Source organism: Aulonocara stuartgranti, assembly GCF_965226115.1.
Source record: "Aulonocara stuartgranti genome assembly, chromosome: 7".
NCBI lineage: Eukaryota > Metazoa > Chordata > Actinopteri > Cichliformes > Cichlidae > Aulonocara > Aulonocara stuartgranti.
Genome location: NC_138945.1, coordinates 46,067,526 through 46,084,451, shown reverse-complemented (window position 1 = coordinate 46,084,451; position 16,926 = coordinate 46,067,526).

The following is a 16,926-nucleotide window of genomic DNA, read 5'->3' as shown; positions in this document are numbered from 1 at the left end:
CAGTAATCACTGACTGTTTTTAGGGTCTTGTTGAGATTAAATAGAACAAGATACAAAGCATTAAAACATGTTAAAAACACAACAGCCTTTTTAAATGCAGAGTACTTTGGGCCTGGAAACAGGATTCATCACGTCATCACTTAAAGACCGGATTACCTTTTCATATTGGGCCAGGCAGGTTTGGATAGCTTTCTTCCCTGATAAATAAAATCCTTCTTTAAAAACTGTATTTTCTATTTACTTGGGTTATATTCATTTGATAATAAAATTAATTTGACATGCCAGCACAGTGGCCTCACAGGTACAAGGTCCTGAGTTTGATTCCACCATCTGGCCAGGGTCTGTGTGGGTTCTATCCAGGTAGTCGGGCTTCCTCCCACAGTACAATGACATGCAATTAGTGCGGTTAGGTTAATTGGTAATTCTAAATTGCCCATAGATGTGAATGAGAGTGTGAATGGCTTTCTGTCTCTCTGTATTCGCCCTGTGTCAGTTTGACACCCTGTGATAGATGGTATAAGCTCCAGACTCCCTGCAACCCTGATAAAGATAAGCAGAAGAGAAAGGATGGATCTAAGATATGTAAGTGTGACAAATATGGAAAGATACATAGAAAAAAAGAATGCTTTTCACAGCATTGCATGTAATATACACAAGCTGTAATGTGCCACTTGTTCCTTTAATTTCTGTAAGATTTCTGTGGCACTGCACTAGAGCTCCAAAAATACTCACTGCTATAAACCATAATGTGATAACTTTAGAGTCAAATGTGTTAATCGTTATCGGCTTATGAAATCTGTGCGATATAAAACTTCTGTAAGAATCAATAAGCTATTGTTTCTGGATTTCACAAATGTATCACAAAATCTAATGAACATTTAGTTTGTTTTGGTGTTATTGATCGGAATGCAATAAGCCTAAAACTCCTTATTGATCACAGTGGCTAATATACATTTCTCGTTCCATGCTGCACACACCAGTCAGAACTTTTCTATCGAGTCAACAAAGCAGGGACTTTTAGAATCATTCAGTTGTTAATTTTTGCAAATTTAGTGCTTTTTCATCTGCAGAAAAGACAGAATTAGAGGTGTCTCCCTTACCAAACTCTGAGAAAATGTTTTACTCTTCACCATTCATTATCAGTTTGAGTTGCCATTTACATTACAGATTAAGAGTTTGCATATAAATCACTGAATTTGCAAAACTACTCAATAATTAACACAGTAGCAGCTATAATATTTGTTAATCCTGAGTCCTGTTTGGAAACGTTGTCTGGTCTCTCTGAGCTGTGGGTAGATAAGTTGCAATTTCTCTTACAGTACAAGTACAGTAGGTACAGTACAGTAGTTTCTTCCATTGTAAACAGCAGGACAGCACACACTCATCACTCAGACACACATTACTTTGAGAATGCCACACTCTATAGTAGTCCCACAGTAAAAAATAACAGCTAGTCCCATTAGGGTCCATCTGCCTAAAACTCACCTTCTCCCTAGCATCCTCGTCCGTCACACCAACCCTCTGCTTGTCCTTCACAAAATCCATGAATCTTTTCTCAGAGCTCATTCTTTTCCTCCTGCCTGGCAACTGCATATTCAACATTCTTTGCCCAATACATCTATTACCCCCTTTATGTACATGTCTAAGCCACCTCAGTCTTATTTCTCTTTGTCACCAAAACACTCGACCTGAGTTGTCACTCTGATATATTAATTTCTAATTCTATACATTCTGGTCACTCCCAGTCCAAATCTTATCATCCTTAACTCCATCTCGAGCTCAGCTGCGGGTCTTTTTGTCAGCACCACCATCTCCGCACCATACATCATAGCAGGTCTCACTACTGTCCTGTAAACCTTCCCTTTCACTCTTGCTGCTATCCTTGTGTCACAAATCACCTCTGACACTCGTCTCCACCCACTCCACCTTGCTTGCACTCTCTTCTCTGCTTCATGTTGCTTTAAAAGGCTCATGCACAGTTAACCAGTTAAGGGCGTCACCTCTAACTAACAGAACAACTGTATGTTCTAACCTCATTAGTAGAATATTATGGTCCACCATATCAAAGGCTGAGGACAAGTCCAGTAAGACTAAGACCGCAGAACAACCTGAATCTGCAATTAGGAGAAGATCATTAAGGACTCTCAGCAGAGCTGTTTCAGTGCTATGACGTGGTTTAAAGCCAGACTGAAATTTACAAGATATATACAAGATATATACAAAAACAATAAATAAGGATCAAGAAAAATAATCATCAAATATATCCAGAATGCATAAAGTTGTAATAAAATGCATCCTCCTGTAGAATCAATATATATATAATATATATAATAATCACAGTGGACATTTATCTAAAGTGAGGTCAGTGTAAAAGCACTAAATATCACTTTGGCCTGGCTTCCGACCTGTAGTGCTTTGACCTAACATACTTAGTAGGCAATAGTTTAAGAGGCCGTGTTCTTTGTTCTCAGTAGCTGTTTGGTTAATGACAGCTATGCCAAAGCTACACATGAACATAACACCCATGTTAAATGAAACAAAAAAGCCTTTAATAACTAGCTTTATATTGTTGTACCCTCACACCTTTTATGGAAATACATTACTTACACCTGTTAGTCAAGCTACAGTACAACTCATTATAATCATCAATGGCATTTGCATTCCATCTGATGCCCATCCAAGTACTGATGCTCATTTAATTAGCTTCCCTTTATCAGAAGCAGCAGAGGTAACGCAAACCTTTCTGCCTTGTTAATTGAAATTTTGATTAATTAACTGATTGCCTTGTGTGAGTCCCATTCATATCAGGCAGTACAAATCATATGTAAAGAAGCTTAAAGCAGTCTCTGAAATATTTTGCCTTTTTCGTCTTTCAAAACGTGCGAGACTCCACTGAAATATAGATCGCTGTTGTTTTTCAAACCTTTTCTGTGCACCATGTTCAAACAACTGTGAAACGGATAACAATAGATCTGTTGTATTCACACACCCGGAGGGAGAGGGTAGTTTGTCTGACAAACACTGGCTCTAAAGGGTATCAAGCTCCCTGAGTCGGACTACCAACAAAGTTAGTTGCTGCGGGATACTTTTTTTCCTGTGTCATTATTTCCTTGGACCAGTGAAACTAGATGTGAACCTATTTTCTCCAAGATTGTAGAACCTCCTGGATGTTCCGGTTGGGAGGAACTGTCCACTTCATTTACTCCTTCCATTTGTTAAGCCTTTTATGAAAGTCACGCACCATCTGCATGGCAAAAACACTTCTGGAAACTTCTCTAAGGAGACGGTCTGCTACTCCAAAACATTCCAAGCCTGAGTTGTTCAGTGAAGAGCTATGTTTTGAGGTTTTTAGCCACATGTGTGATCTGTGTTTGTATTCCCCTGATGCCTTGTGATTAGTCACATTCTCAACTGAATCAATCTGCATGCAGTAGGTATATATGTTGCAGGTTGACGTAGCCTGCAGTGTTCTCAGGATTCTGTCAGACTGTATGGCTCAGCTCTCAGTGAAACATGAACTGCCAGTGCAGAGGCCTTCATCTGCTCCCTCTGGACTTAATTTGTACATCATTTTGTTTTGAGGCAAATGCATGCCAAAAGATTGGAGCAACCCAAAAAGACACATGTACCTAAGTATTCCCAAACACTGTTACAGCTGATGTCAGTAGATTGCTGTGTGTATGAGAATAAATAGAAAGAAAAAAGAATGAATAAGCTCCGATATTTGTTGATTCTGAAAAATGGTGTAAAAATGAAAAGTCCAATTAAATCGACTTAATTTGTCAAGCACAATGACTTCACAAGACAGGCAAATATTAAACGCAGTCATATGTCAAGGGAAGCTAAACTGGTCCTTCAGTTATGTTATTTTGAGTTTTGAGTTTATGACTTCTATAGTTCAGTGTCCAGCGATGTTTCATATGTCATGTGAAGGTGTAAATTGTTGTGAAGCTGCCAGGTCCATCTCAGGGCAGTTTCTCAGGAATTCACACATTGAAACACACAACTGAACTCTGACATACACACTCTGTGATCTCAACAGCTCCCAGATGTGATGGAACCACAGAGGTCAACAAAGGTACGTGTCATATATCCACTGACTACAATGAAACTACAGTACTTCAGAATTACATATAATATATAGACTTGCAGACAGTAAATAAACACCAGGTGCCAAGGCAAGCTGAAAACTAATCAGACTTTGATGGAAGCACTTAGAACAATTGCTCTTTAGAAGTACCAACTAGTACCTAGAAGTACCTAAATCCTTGCTCTAACTTGGCTGGGAAAACAAACAGACTAAATACGAGTCACCAACCAGTCAGTCACCAGACAGTATTTGACTTATAGGTTGCATTATAGCAATGCAATGAAATTAAGGCTTGCTTATCCCATGGATGGGTGAAATAGTGAGATACAGATTCATATTCATCCAATTCTGTGGAAGTGACAGTAAATCCAATATTGGTTTATATTGCAGGTTACCTTTGATATGCATTTTAGATCAGAGGCCAAACATTCTACAATTCAGAAAACACTAGCAAACAGAAAAACACAGCACAAACTCAGCGGAAAGCACAACGGAAATTGAATACAGCACAAAGGAAATAGGGGGGAAAAAGCTGCAAAAAGTCACACAAAAAACTCACAAAACACAGCAGAAGTGTTTTTGGAGAAGCAATAACACGACAGGCCAGCCAAAGAAGTGATAAGCTAACACTAAACAGCGATGAACAAACATGTATCTACAGCATTATATGAATCATGTGATTAAAACACACATTATTTTGAATTCTTTTTCTCCCTGACAACACTGATGAGTCCTCCTTGTTTTTTAAGTCTGCTTCAGTGTGATCTTTTGCATGTTTTGGGTTTAGTCCCTTCTGCAGCTATTCCATTAAGTTATTGTCCTCCCAGAAACACTTTTGTTGTTTCTTGTGGGATTCTAATTTATTCTACTTCTATCTTGTTTAATATGATTTGTTTAGAGTTTTTGGTTGTTTTCCGTTTCTCCATTGGCTCCAATCCACCTGGATAAACAGTTAGGAAAATAGATTGTTGTAGCCTGTAACCAGCCTTCGCTGTCCAGGTCAACTGTGCAGTGATAAGGACTTGATACAACGAATGGGGTCCGTGTTTCCTTTTATGGAGCAACAAACATGGTGTACAAAACTAACTGTTCTACTGAATCTGGCTGCCCTGTTAGCATGCAATTCATGTTACATCTTCCACACTTGCAACAGAGTCATTCACTTCTCAGATCAAGGACAATGCTATTTTCTTAAAGTGGATAGACTGTCGGGCACACCACTTATCACAGTGTATTTCACACCATATCGGTGGTATTGGTGTTGCAAATAAATACTGATGCTTTTACATTATACCAAACTTCCTCTCAACAAAAGTCTTGCGTCTTGGAAGTCATCTGGGTAATACCTCTGGATAGTAATTTTGATGCCCCTATTAAAGGGTATAGGAGAGTAAACATTAATATCAGTGAGAAATAAAAACTCGATCTATAGAATGATCAGTCGAATCTGATAGAAACCCACCTGAAGGCTTTGGTGACTTTGCCTAAAAATAAGGTTAAAAAGTTGGTTTGTTTTTCTCTCCACTAATTCTCCTACATCACACATGTGCACAACATTAAGGCTCCAGCTCAAGTTCACAGTGATAACATGTTCAACCTGCCTGGCTCATATATAATAAACACTAAGCAAATACTAAATGCTAATTCACAGTATGAAAAGAGTGAGCCAAGAAAAACAATACATGCACTTAGCTACATATAAACTAGGCCAGTAGCCATACAGCTGATATTGTTGTGAACTTGTACCATGCTTCAGCAGAATAATATGACTGGCTAATAGATTCCCCCAAATCACATCTTTGTTGTCAGCAAATGTTTTTGTTTTTTTGTTTGTTTGTTTTTTTGCTTTTAGTGCTCCATCTTTTGCTTATGCTATACCTTATGTTTTTTATCATATTGCGAAAGATATTTTAGGAATATGGTCCAATCCTAATTTGGACATTGTAAGATGGTTATGAAATTCATCATAACCACATAATGCATATGCTCAGGTTAAAAGCATGACTATTTTTTTCTCTTTTTTCTGTGTTTGTTTATTTTTCTTTAGCACACCGTGACCTTCTGACCTTTTCCTCAAACAAGACGTCGGAAAGACCTTACATCAGTGCTTAAAGCTCACGTTAATACCCACAAAGGTAACACCACCTTGACTTAGCAGCGGGGCTCAGCGTTGACACTGACAGAGCCTTTGTCTCCTTTCAGAGCTGTCAACCTTTGTCACGTCTCCTGCTGCCATTTCTCGCTACACAGTACTCCTTATTTTTTACGCTCGGGCTCAGCATGAACTCAGCTTTCTGTTCTCTTATTTGAAGCTGGAGGTCTCTCTGCAGCGCAGTGCACACATTGCTGGCGGGCTGCCACGTTACGTAGACACAGGTGAACGCAGGAGGGCAAGAGAGAGCCGCCACTACGGAGGAGAGAGCGGTGACATGAAAATCAGGTGTTGACGAAAAGTGTCAGGGGTAATCACCATTGTTTCTGAGCAAACAATCTCATCCTCTCTTTGAAATATAGAGGCTAACGTGTCACAACTCATAAGCAGCAGCCTGCTGTTGCACATATAGTTTACATTCCTCTGACAAAGTTAGATACAATGAGTCCAGTAAATGTTTTGACAGGGCTTTTGTTTTGGAGAAATGTGCTGTGCTTTGCAGTATGACAAATCTATTGACCCAGTGTTCTGATAACAAGAGAGCAACAGATAACACCACTTCCCAAACTATCAGATGATTAATTGAAAACGCAAAAGAAAATACAATAGTGCAGCGAGTCTCATTAACCGAAGAATGACCCATCATAACAAGCAATTAATGCAAACAACATGCAGCACTGATTGGCTGCCCAGCAAGGCTCCATGCATCACAGCACATGGAGACGAATATTTCGATGTGATGATTCACATTCATTGCCCATCATGACGGCAGCCACATAGTGAATGCACTTTCTGTGTGCAAATTGATAGCTACACTGCTGTGAAAAAAATATCTGCCCTCTTCTTGATTTTTTTAAAAGTCTTTTACATATTTGTTGCTGTTAAACGTTTCCAATTATCAAAAAATTGATATTAAACAAAGTAACCAAAGAAGAAATATAAAATGCAGTTTTTAAAATATTATTTCAGTTATTAACGATTGACTACATTTCTTTGGACAGCTGAGTTGTGATTACTGCCAGATATGTAGTCTCAACAAATCACTTACATAGAACCTACATAGACAGAGTGAAGCAAATTAAAAGATCTCAAAAAGCAACACATCACACTACAATCTAACAAAACAGCAGTCATTGGCTGACAATGCAATAATAAATTACATAACAAGACATTCCACAGATGGTGTGTGCCACAGTAACCTTTTGCTGTGGCACCTTTATGCATACAGTTTCCTTAAGGTTCCTTCTTCATAACAACACTAGAGGAAGGGGTTCTTTTTTATAATAAGTCATCTGTCTGGACGCTGAAGTTAGGGATTAGACCTCAATGACTGACAGGTGTCCAGACACATAGACAGCTGCGGCAGACGGGTGGATGTTAGGCCTCATCTTTGCTAATTAGAGCCACGGAACTGTCCATCATATCTGTGCTGTTGGTCCTTTTTGGAGCCTTTTTAATGAAATTATCTCACGAATAACATGATTTTCTGTACAGTTCAGTACAGGCTGCCTAATAAGTTTGATGAGTAAAATTCTAGTGTTGTATTGTATTGGCTATGGTTTATGAACCTTGCTAACCAAGCTTGCTAGGGTTGTTTGCTAACACATATTTAATTGTAGATATGTTGTATAGTTATATGCATTATGTAAGATTTCATATTCCATGAAAACAAAACAAACAAACAACCAAAAATAAATAAAAAATACTACAACTCTTTAACTCGTAACTGCGAGCAGTCAGTTTGGTAACTTTGTAGCCTCCATTTCTATCTGTACATATTTATAGAGTAGACTCAATGTTCCGATTGCTTTTGAGTCTCTCAACTTTTCTTTGTGCTCATATGTATACAAAGTGACAGTGCATTTCACATCATGTTATGGAGTAATGCTAAACTAATATAACAAGTTACTATCTCTGGGAGTAATTAAGTAATACATTGTGTCACTTTTAAGAAACACAACAAGTAATGTGTTTAATACGTGAAGTTCTAGTGAGTAAAAACCCAAACACTCATAATACTGATTGGTGGAATTTTAAGGTTGTACTAAGGCAGGGATAGCTCAGTAGGTAGAGTGGTGGCCCCATGATCGCAAGGTTGGGGGTTCGATTCCCCTGAACAGCTACCCTGAGTTACCCCTGAGCAAGGTACCGTCCCTACACACTGCTCCCCGGGTGCCCAATGGCTGCCCACTGCTTCACTGAGTTAATGGGTTAAATGCGAGGAATTTCCCCATGGGGATCAATAAAGTATACTTTCTTTCTTTAAAACTGGATTTCAAAACTGAGCCTCACATTAAGTCGAAATGACATGAATATTTAATAATGTGCAACACACCTTACTTTGCGTTAGTGAGACTTTTGCAATACACGTTTTAGAGAATTACTTATTTTTTTACGTTTAATATAGCTCCCAATTTGTGTCAGTGATTGCTACGAAGCCCTAAAAACAGCATTTTAGAGATTCAGCCTAATTGTCTTTTGTTTATGCTGCAATTAGGTGTGCCTGGGGTTTGAGCAACAGAAAATAATGACTCGTACAACTCAAACTTTATTTATACGGCACGAACATAACAAGCCCTTTGTGACCTTACCAGTGATGATCTACAGCATTCAACACATCATTCCTCAGATTCCCACTGGAATCCATTATTCTGGCAGGTACAGCGCTGAAAGTCTTCTTTCCCAAGCAAACAACAGAAAACCCACAAAAAACAAAACAAAATCATGTATTTGCTATTCTGTCGGTAGGTGAATATTCTGCAGCTCTGCAGAAATGTATGGTGTGTGTTTTTTGCCGACAGAGTATATTAACCGGGAGGTGTTTACATGTGACTCCTAAAAGATAAGAACATAAAACAGGGTTATCGGGCAGACTTGGTGTTCAAAATTGAATGTGTTAGATTGTTTAGATAATACCAAAACCTCAGCTGAAAGTTCTGTAGTGTTCTCATTAACAAATGCAAAAACCCATCAGCAGTTACTTATCAGACATCACCTAATCACAGCCAGTCCAAAAAGATTTAACAGCACTGATTCCCCTGTGGAGAACAGTGTGTCATTGAACCAGTTAAGCTAATCTTCCCTCCTATCACACCTTTTCATGCCAAATAGAGGTGCTTAATTTCCCTTGTTGTTGTAGAAAATTTATTGCACATTAGTCTCTTTTTATTTGAATTTAAACACTTCTTTCTAAGCCTCCGCCAGCAGACTCGTTCTGTTTGAGCAGTGAACTGGCCAGTATCTGACAATATGAGTGGGCTAACTGCTGGAACAGAATAATTCTCTTTGCACAAACAAACAAGGCAACAAACTAAACAAAAAAAAAAAAAGAGAACTATGAATAAAGAAGACAAGGGCATATTTGATCAGACGCTGGCATAATCTCAACGTCTGGTTCTGTGTGATATGTGGTGATCCAGGAGACTAGCATATTTGTTTGTGTTGCCTTCTCATTTGCATTGAAATATGTGTGTTTCCTCCCCAAAGAACATCAGAGGACATCATTAAATGTTGAAAGGCGCAGACATAAATTAAACATTATCATTTCATGTTTCCTCATTTTGTAAACTTTCTGAGAGATTTCTTATCACAGCCCCACATCTTAATTACACCCATGTACAAATCACTCGGGTATGTCTTTATTCTGTGAAGACTGAACATATAGAAGATGGAAGTAAAAGTCACAGAAATGTTTCCAACAGTAGATATCCATTAAGTACGCAATGAAGAGGGGGGGGCGTTAGAAAGGTCAAGCAGCGTGGTGGCCTATTTATCGCTAATGAAGAAGAAATCAAGAACCTGTCAGTATCTGGGCAGGCTCTGGGTTTTTCTCTGATTACTCTCTTCTGTTCTCTCAGGTGGAGAGGTGTGCATACCTGTGTCTCTGCCTATGGGCAGGGCTGCCCTTTGCACTTATCCACCTGCACAGTGTTGGGGAGTAACAGAGCCTACCGCCGTTACGTATTTAAAATACAAAATATGAGTAACTGTATTCCATTACAGTTACCGTTTAAAAAGGTGGTATTTAGAATACAGTTACTTTGTTGAAATAAATTGATTACAGGACGGTACTTCCCTGTTTCATATTGTGGCGGGTCAGGACTGTTTGGGTTTTGTTTGACAGCTGTGTTCTGTTGTTCCAGGCGGCAGCGTTACGGTTGCCATGGTTACAGGGTGACTCTCTCTCTGCGTGTTTCCTGGGTGAGAGAGCCCTATTTGTTGTTGTTGTGCTAAGCTAATAAGCAGAATGCTACAGATATAGCTCTAAAGAATGTAGCATCATAGGCAGTGTAGTCCGTGCTGCAGGGAGAATGGACTGCCACACCCGTTATGTGTCTGTAAGCGAGGGAGGGAGAAAAAGGAAAAGTACAAGCTGTCATCGAGCAGAAACGAGAGCTGGAAGCATGTAAATATAATAATAACCACTGCAGCCAAGAAGAGTGCCTGACGAGCCCAGTTGTAAGTAAGCTATTAAGACTCGACTGTACACTGTGCTCGTGTTTTCCTCCGAAAACAATAAGTTCCGTTGGAGCAGCCTTTCAACGCCTCTCTCTGTCTCTCGCAAGCAAAGTTGACCCACACAACAAAGTAAAACTATTTTTCGGCTACGAGCCGACACGGAACCTACGGTATTAGCCAGAGGTCCCTTTACTACGGTTCGGAGCCGCGGACCTTCAGTAATAGTAATAAATCACACAGCAATAGTACATTCACGTAGTTGTAAACAGCATGATAATATATTAAGTAATACAAAGTATTCAGAATACGTTACTCTCATTGAGTAACGTAACGGAATACGTTACAAAATACATTTTGGGGCATATGTTCTGTAATCTGTAGTGGAATACATTTTAAAAGTAACCTTCCCAACACTGCACCTGCAGCACATAACCTCATTAAGACGTAGTATTTAACAACCAACTGTGGCTGTTAATCTTTGCTTCCATTACAGTCAGAATTGGTTCAACAAGTTTAGTTCTTGTTTTTGTGCTTTTTGCTTAGTAATCCTCTTTCTTTATCTGTTTTCTAGTTCCCGGTTTGGTGTCAGTTCCCTGGAGATCTCACTTGTGTTCCTTTGTGGAGTCAGAAGATCACAGTCAGTCACTGTGGAAACAAGGACATACCTGTTAATGGCCTGCCTGCCCAATCTCACTGAACTGCTTTCATCTTCTCTAGATCCCAGCCACCAGTTACCTTTTCTTAGCTTCAGATTGCAATGCTAACAAGTAAGACCTCTGAGCTTCTTAACTCCGTTTTCTGCTGGAGTTGCTAACTTGTCCCCCTCACCAATAACCAGTCTCCCTCTGCAGACTGTCTTCCTCCTGACTGAAATAGTTCCTGCCCAGTTCCTCACATGTCTGTCATTCATTCCATTTGGTTGGTAGATAAATTTTTTATTGGCTGAGTCTGCTCCTTAAATTGCAGCAGCATCATGACAAAAGCATCCTCGAATGTTGCTTGACTGATGAAAGCCAGAAGTCATTTGTATAGGCTCACTGAATTTATCATGTTGGCTGTTCCTAAACACAGGCATGCCTTGGTGCCTGCTGTTTGTCACCCTCCAGGAGCATCCACCTGTAGGCTACAGGTGAATATTTATTGACATCCAGTTTCTATATGTAATATCTTTGAAACATTCAGCAAGATATAGTTCATTACTGTGCATAAATAAATAAAAATTCGTTTTTAAAAAATAAACTAATCATCAGATTAGGAATAAAAAATGACTAATCACCCTCAATCTTATCCTAAAGACCTCATAGTTCCATAATACCCCAATAGACGTATTAGAGCACTTTACTGTCAATGGAACTAGCTCCCAGTTTGCATTTGGGAGACAGACCCTTTTTAGTAGAATTCTTGCTTATGTACATGGCATAGGCAGCTGGGGGCTTCCATTGATGCGCTGAGTGTTTTTACCTCGCTCACCTTTTTTTTAACTCACTGCACTTAATCAGTAGTCGTCATTCTCTGGCTCTCTACCAACATGTCTTTTGTCCTGTCTCTGTCCTCGCACCGCCAACCGGTTGAGGCAGATGGCTGTCCCTCCCTGATCTGCAGGTTTCTTTCTGTTTAAAGGGAGTTTTTCCTCCCCACTGTCACTCAGTGCTTCCTCACAGGGGGTTGTGGATTGTTGGAATTTTCCCCTGTATGATTGTAGGGTCTAATGTGCTTTTCCAGCTTATGTTGGTCAGGTTACTGGATAACTGCAGAAAATTTTAGTTACCTGGGTACTGGGTTTTGAGACCTTCCTTGAGCTCTCAAGGGATTTCCTGGAAGTTCAATGATATTATCAAATGTATTTCTTACACCAGACCAGAGCAACTGTGGAATCTCTCTGCTCAAAAAGGTGCCCTGTAGTTTTCAAGTTTGCATCTACACTTGTTTTAATTCAGACAATCATAACTGATGACATGATATACAGCATAATGCATATCTAATGTCATAGCTAACATTTAGACCTTGCAGAAAGACAATTTATGTCAGCATATTAAACTACAGTCAAACTGTTTTCATTTTAATTCTACGATCTTTTCATTGGCAGGAAAAAAGACTTTAAAGTATAAATGTGAAAATAGCCAAGTGATAATTAATTATTTCAGGAAATCACAAACGAAAAAGAAAAGGCAGGGATTCTATGAAGAGGGTGGAATTAACGTTAATTTGTGTTTGTGCTCCACTGTGGACATACCTTTTTTTAAATGGCAATGCAAAATGAAGAATCACCTCTAATTTGTGAGTTGGAATATTAAAAAGCCTTTGGGAAATGACATGAAATTCAATTCCTTGTGTACAGCTCATTTGAATATAAATCAAAGAAGGAGGATGTTGATGTCTGGCGCTTATGCCTCATCATTGTGCTACGGCAATTGTCCAACGAAAATTCAGCAAGTCAATTTATTTCCCTAATGAGAATATTGTGCAGTAGCACAGATAACAACATGCAACCCACAACAGCAACTATTTGTCATTTAAAGCATTACCAGAAACCCTGAGAAAATGTACGGAGATACACCTCACGCAAATAAACTCTAATTTCCTTCCTGAAAATGTCATTCATGTTCAGTGTCAGGGAAGGGCATGAGAAGGGCTGAGGCACAGATAGAATGTGACACTAACGCTGCACCTCACAGTGTTTCATCCACAGAGCTGTCCTGCCTATTAGTCTTATGTGTGCTGGAGTTCTGATGCTGTGAGGATTTGACAGGCTCACTGCAGAACCTCAAATTAACTTAATTTAGGTTTAGATGTCATCCTCCAAAAAGCCGCCTTGCTTTTCCTTAGTTGTAACCTCTGACTGTCCCTCATCTTGATGCCTGGTCATTATAGGAACACAGTTTTTCCTCGAGCCAGGGAGGACTGAAGGCATTAATGAGCAAGCCGACTGGCGCAGACGGTGGCTTTTTAATTAGCAGCAAGACCACTTTCTAGCTCAGTGGTCTCCTCCATTTTCATAGCAAGAAATTATTTTTGGATACTTTAGCTCTCTTATGTTAGGCTGCCCATTAAAGTGTGAATGGCACAAATGACAGGGCGTGGTAATTGGAATCGCGCAGAATTACCACAGAGGTCTGGAGTAATTGTGTGTTTGAGTGGCATTTTGTGCTGCTACTCTTCTTCTTTTTCAGACCAAGTCCAGAGATGAAAGAAATTGCATTTTACTCACATTGTATTCATATTTAATTTTGGCAGGGAGTAAAGACGTGGCATGAAAGAACACAAATCTTCATTCTGTTCACTTAAGGCAAAAGCCTCCCGTGGTTGTATGGCACTCAATCTCAAAGCTTTACCTTGGCAGCTTTAGCTGATTTGCTCGGACGCTTTGGATTCTTCGTTTTAAGATAAGATCATAATTTTGACATCAGTACAACCAGCATCAAGAGGCTGGAACACTTTAGTCCTATAGCATCTACTGTTACAGTGCCATTAGTATTCATACACAAACCACATAGGCATCGTGAATACTTCACATAAAAATCTAAAAATGTATTATTCAATAACAGAAAGGCTTTACTTTGAAGTGATCTTTTGGAAAACTTCAGTCTAAAGGTAATCTTTGGTTCTATCAGTGGGGTGTACATCCTCAAGTTGAAATGCACTGGAATACTCAGAGTGAGCGACCTGACCCTTGGGACCAGGTTTCTTTGAACATTTTTACATAATGGAGCTCATATTGATTTTTGTTTTTGAACCAGAGAGAAGAGAATGAATAGGAAGCGCTAATATTTTAATCCTGTATTCCCAAGATGGAGACACACAAAAACAAATAACATTTTCTTTCTTTTGTATGAAAGAAATTTGTATTTTTTTTTTCGACATAAAGACTAGTATAGATTCACACAGAGAAAACTCATCCACTCTATACTGTTAGGTGTATTTATGGTGAAGTAATTCTCTCACACTGATCCTTGGATTGTGCTCTGTGTCATTCTGGACTGACAAATAGCTGACGAGTGATCAATTGCTCCACTTAGAAAAGTTTTTGAAAGAGTCAGCTCAACAGATCACCATCTTGTGACGGAGCAGAAATTGAGTGGGGGTTTGCAAACATAGGCTTATATTGATTTTCATATGAAGAGTGAATTATTTCTACCACATCTCTCCAATTTGATTTATGCTCATTTTGCTGTCTGTACTCCAATTCATACAAGCAGCCAGAAACCCCTTTCTTATGCGGCGAGCGATACCCTTTTGCCAAAGGCCGCTCAAACAGTAATGTGTTCTTTTAGATTAGCCTGTCAGGTACAATGTAATTGACTGGGGAGATTAAAAAGAAGATATCACAGTGCATTATTGATTCACATGTTAAGAGGGTCACGTGTACCACAGTTTATCAGCACCCCAGCAGACAGTCTGGAAATGGGAGACTTTTTATAAAACCCTCCTGGGGACAAGGGGGAGATATTAAAAGGTTGCACTCAGTCAATTGTTTTCAAGTTTGTGTCCACGCCCTGTTCCCACTCTTACACTGAAACCACATTGAAAAAGGCGTCGAGCACAATACATCAGACACTTCTCAGCATAATTTACCTCGGAGAAGAGAAAATGTAGGTGACAGTGACTTGTGAGTGGAAAGTTGCCTGGCTGAATACTAAACCTGACTATTAAAATGTCAATCAGCAAAGCTGCAAAAGGAATGAAAGGGCCTACAGTCATGTGTAAGGTGCTGCAAGGCTGTATTTAAGCACAGCAGCGCTTTGAGCAAAACGCTAGCAGCATAAGAATGACAACATATTCATATTCCTACTCTGCAAAATATCAGTAGCATTGGAAAAAGTGAATGTTGGTGTAACTGAAGAATAAAAAGGGGGGGGAAGTCAGCTCGCCAGTGCCACACTGTGTCCTGACAAACATTTAAAAACCTTTGTAGAATTTGTGAAGTGCATATTCCTCAGCCTGGAAAAATGTCACGTGTTTGGTGGAGCAAATATTTCTAGACGTCTTCAGAACTTCTGTTATTAGATGTTATTCATTTGTAATTGTCAGTGTATTCGAGGACTTCTTCGCTTAGCTTTACTTAGCCATCACCCTTCAACAGGTCCCTCAAAGTATATTTTTTATGCATTTATCATAGTACACTGATGTTTATTAAGGTCACTATTGATAATTGGTGAATCATCTTCTGCAATGATGGTTTTATCCTTGAATGATGATTTAATGTCATTGCACAAGAGAGGCCAATGTTACCATGTCATTTTCAGGTATTAACCAGCTGATTAGCTGCTGCCAATAATTATTTCGAGTGTGACAGGTCAGCAATTAGACAGCTGCTCCGCAAAACAACAGGAATAATTTTTAACATCTGATTTTAATAAGTCTGCAGGGAAAAAAAGTTTTCACACTACTCTTGGTACTCATTGGCAGTAAAAGACCTTCCCGGTTCTGGGTATCTCTCTCAGTTATGAATATTGTGTAAACACAGAGCTTGTGGAGCTGAAAAACAGCATGCTGAAAAAACCCTTCCCTGGACAAATAGAAGTTCTGAGATGTGCGAGAAAGGTCGTACACTTCGGTCTTCCCTTGAAGACGAAGGAATGTTTCATTCATATTTTAATGAATGTTCTCAGGTCAGGGATGAATACACACAGGAGCAGGTGAAAGGTGAAGCTGATATAAATAGCTGGTGTGGAGAGGTGCAAAGCACGACCTTGTCCGTCCATAGAAGAAGATAATTACACTGCTGTGATCACACATTTAGACCTTCCTTGACCCTATTCATCTTTTGAAGTACAAATAAGCATGTTAAGTCAAGCTAAATTCAAGCAAAGTAAAAGAAAGAAATAATACTGTGGCTGTCATTTAGCAATAAATGCGTCTTTTGAAAAGGTCACAGTGGTTCTTTTTTTTTAAACCCCAGCCGTCCTCACAGACCTTTGTCAGCACTTGGTTCTTTAAAAAAGCTCTTTTTGAATTTCTTTTGAGAGTAAGGCAAATAAAAACAACGTTTGATGCCTAAGAAAAATAACAGCCCTATAATGAATTTTGGAATGAAGAGATAACCCCATTCATCTGATTTTACTGGGAGTGCTTCTTTTACTTCTTCGGTCAGTATATTTTATATATGACAACATAAACTTTTATATGATCAAATTATTTAAAAATGACATGCTGTACGTTATGTTTAACTATCTACCTATAGAACATGACTGGAAGGGTGGAAGGTTGTAGTATTTATCACAACCCT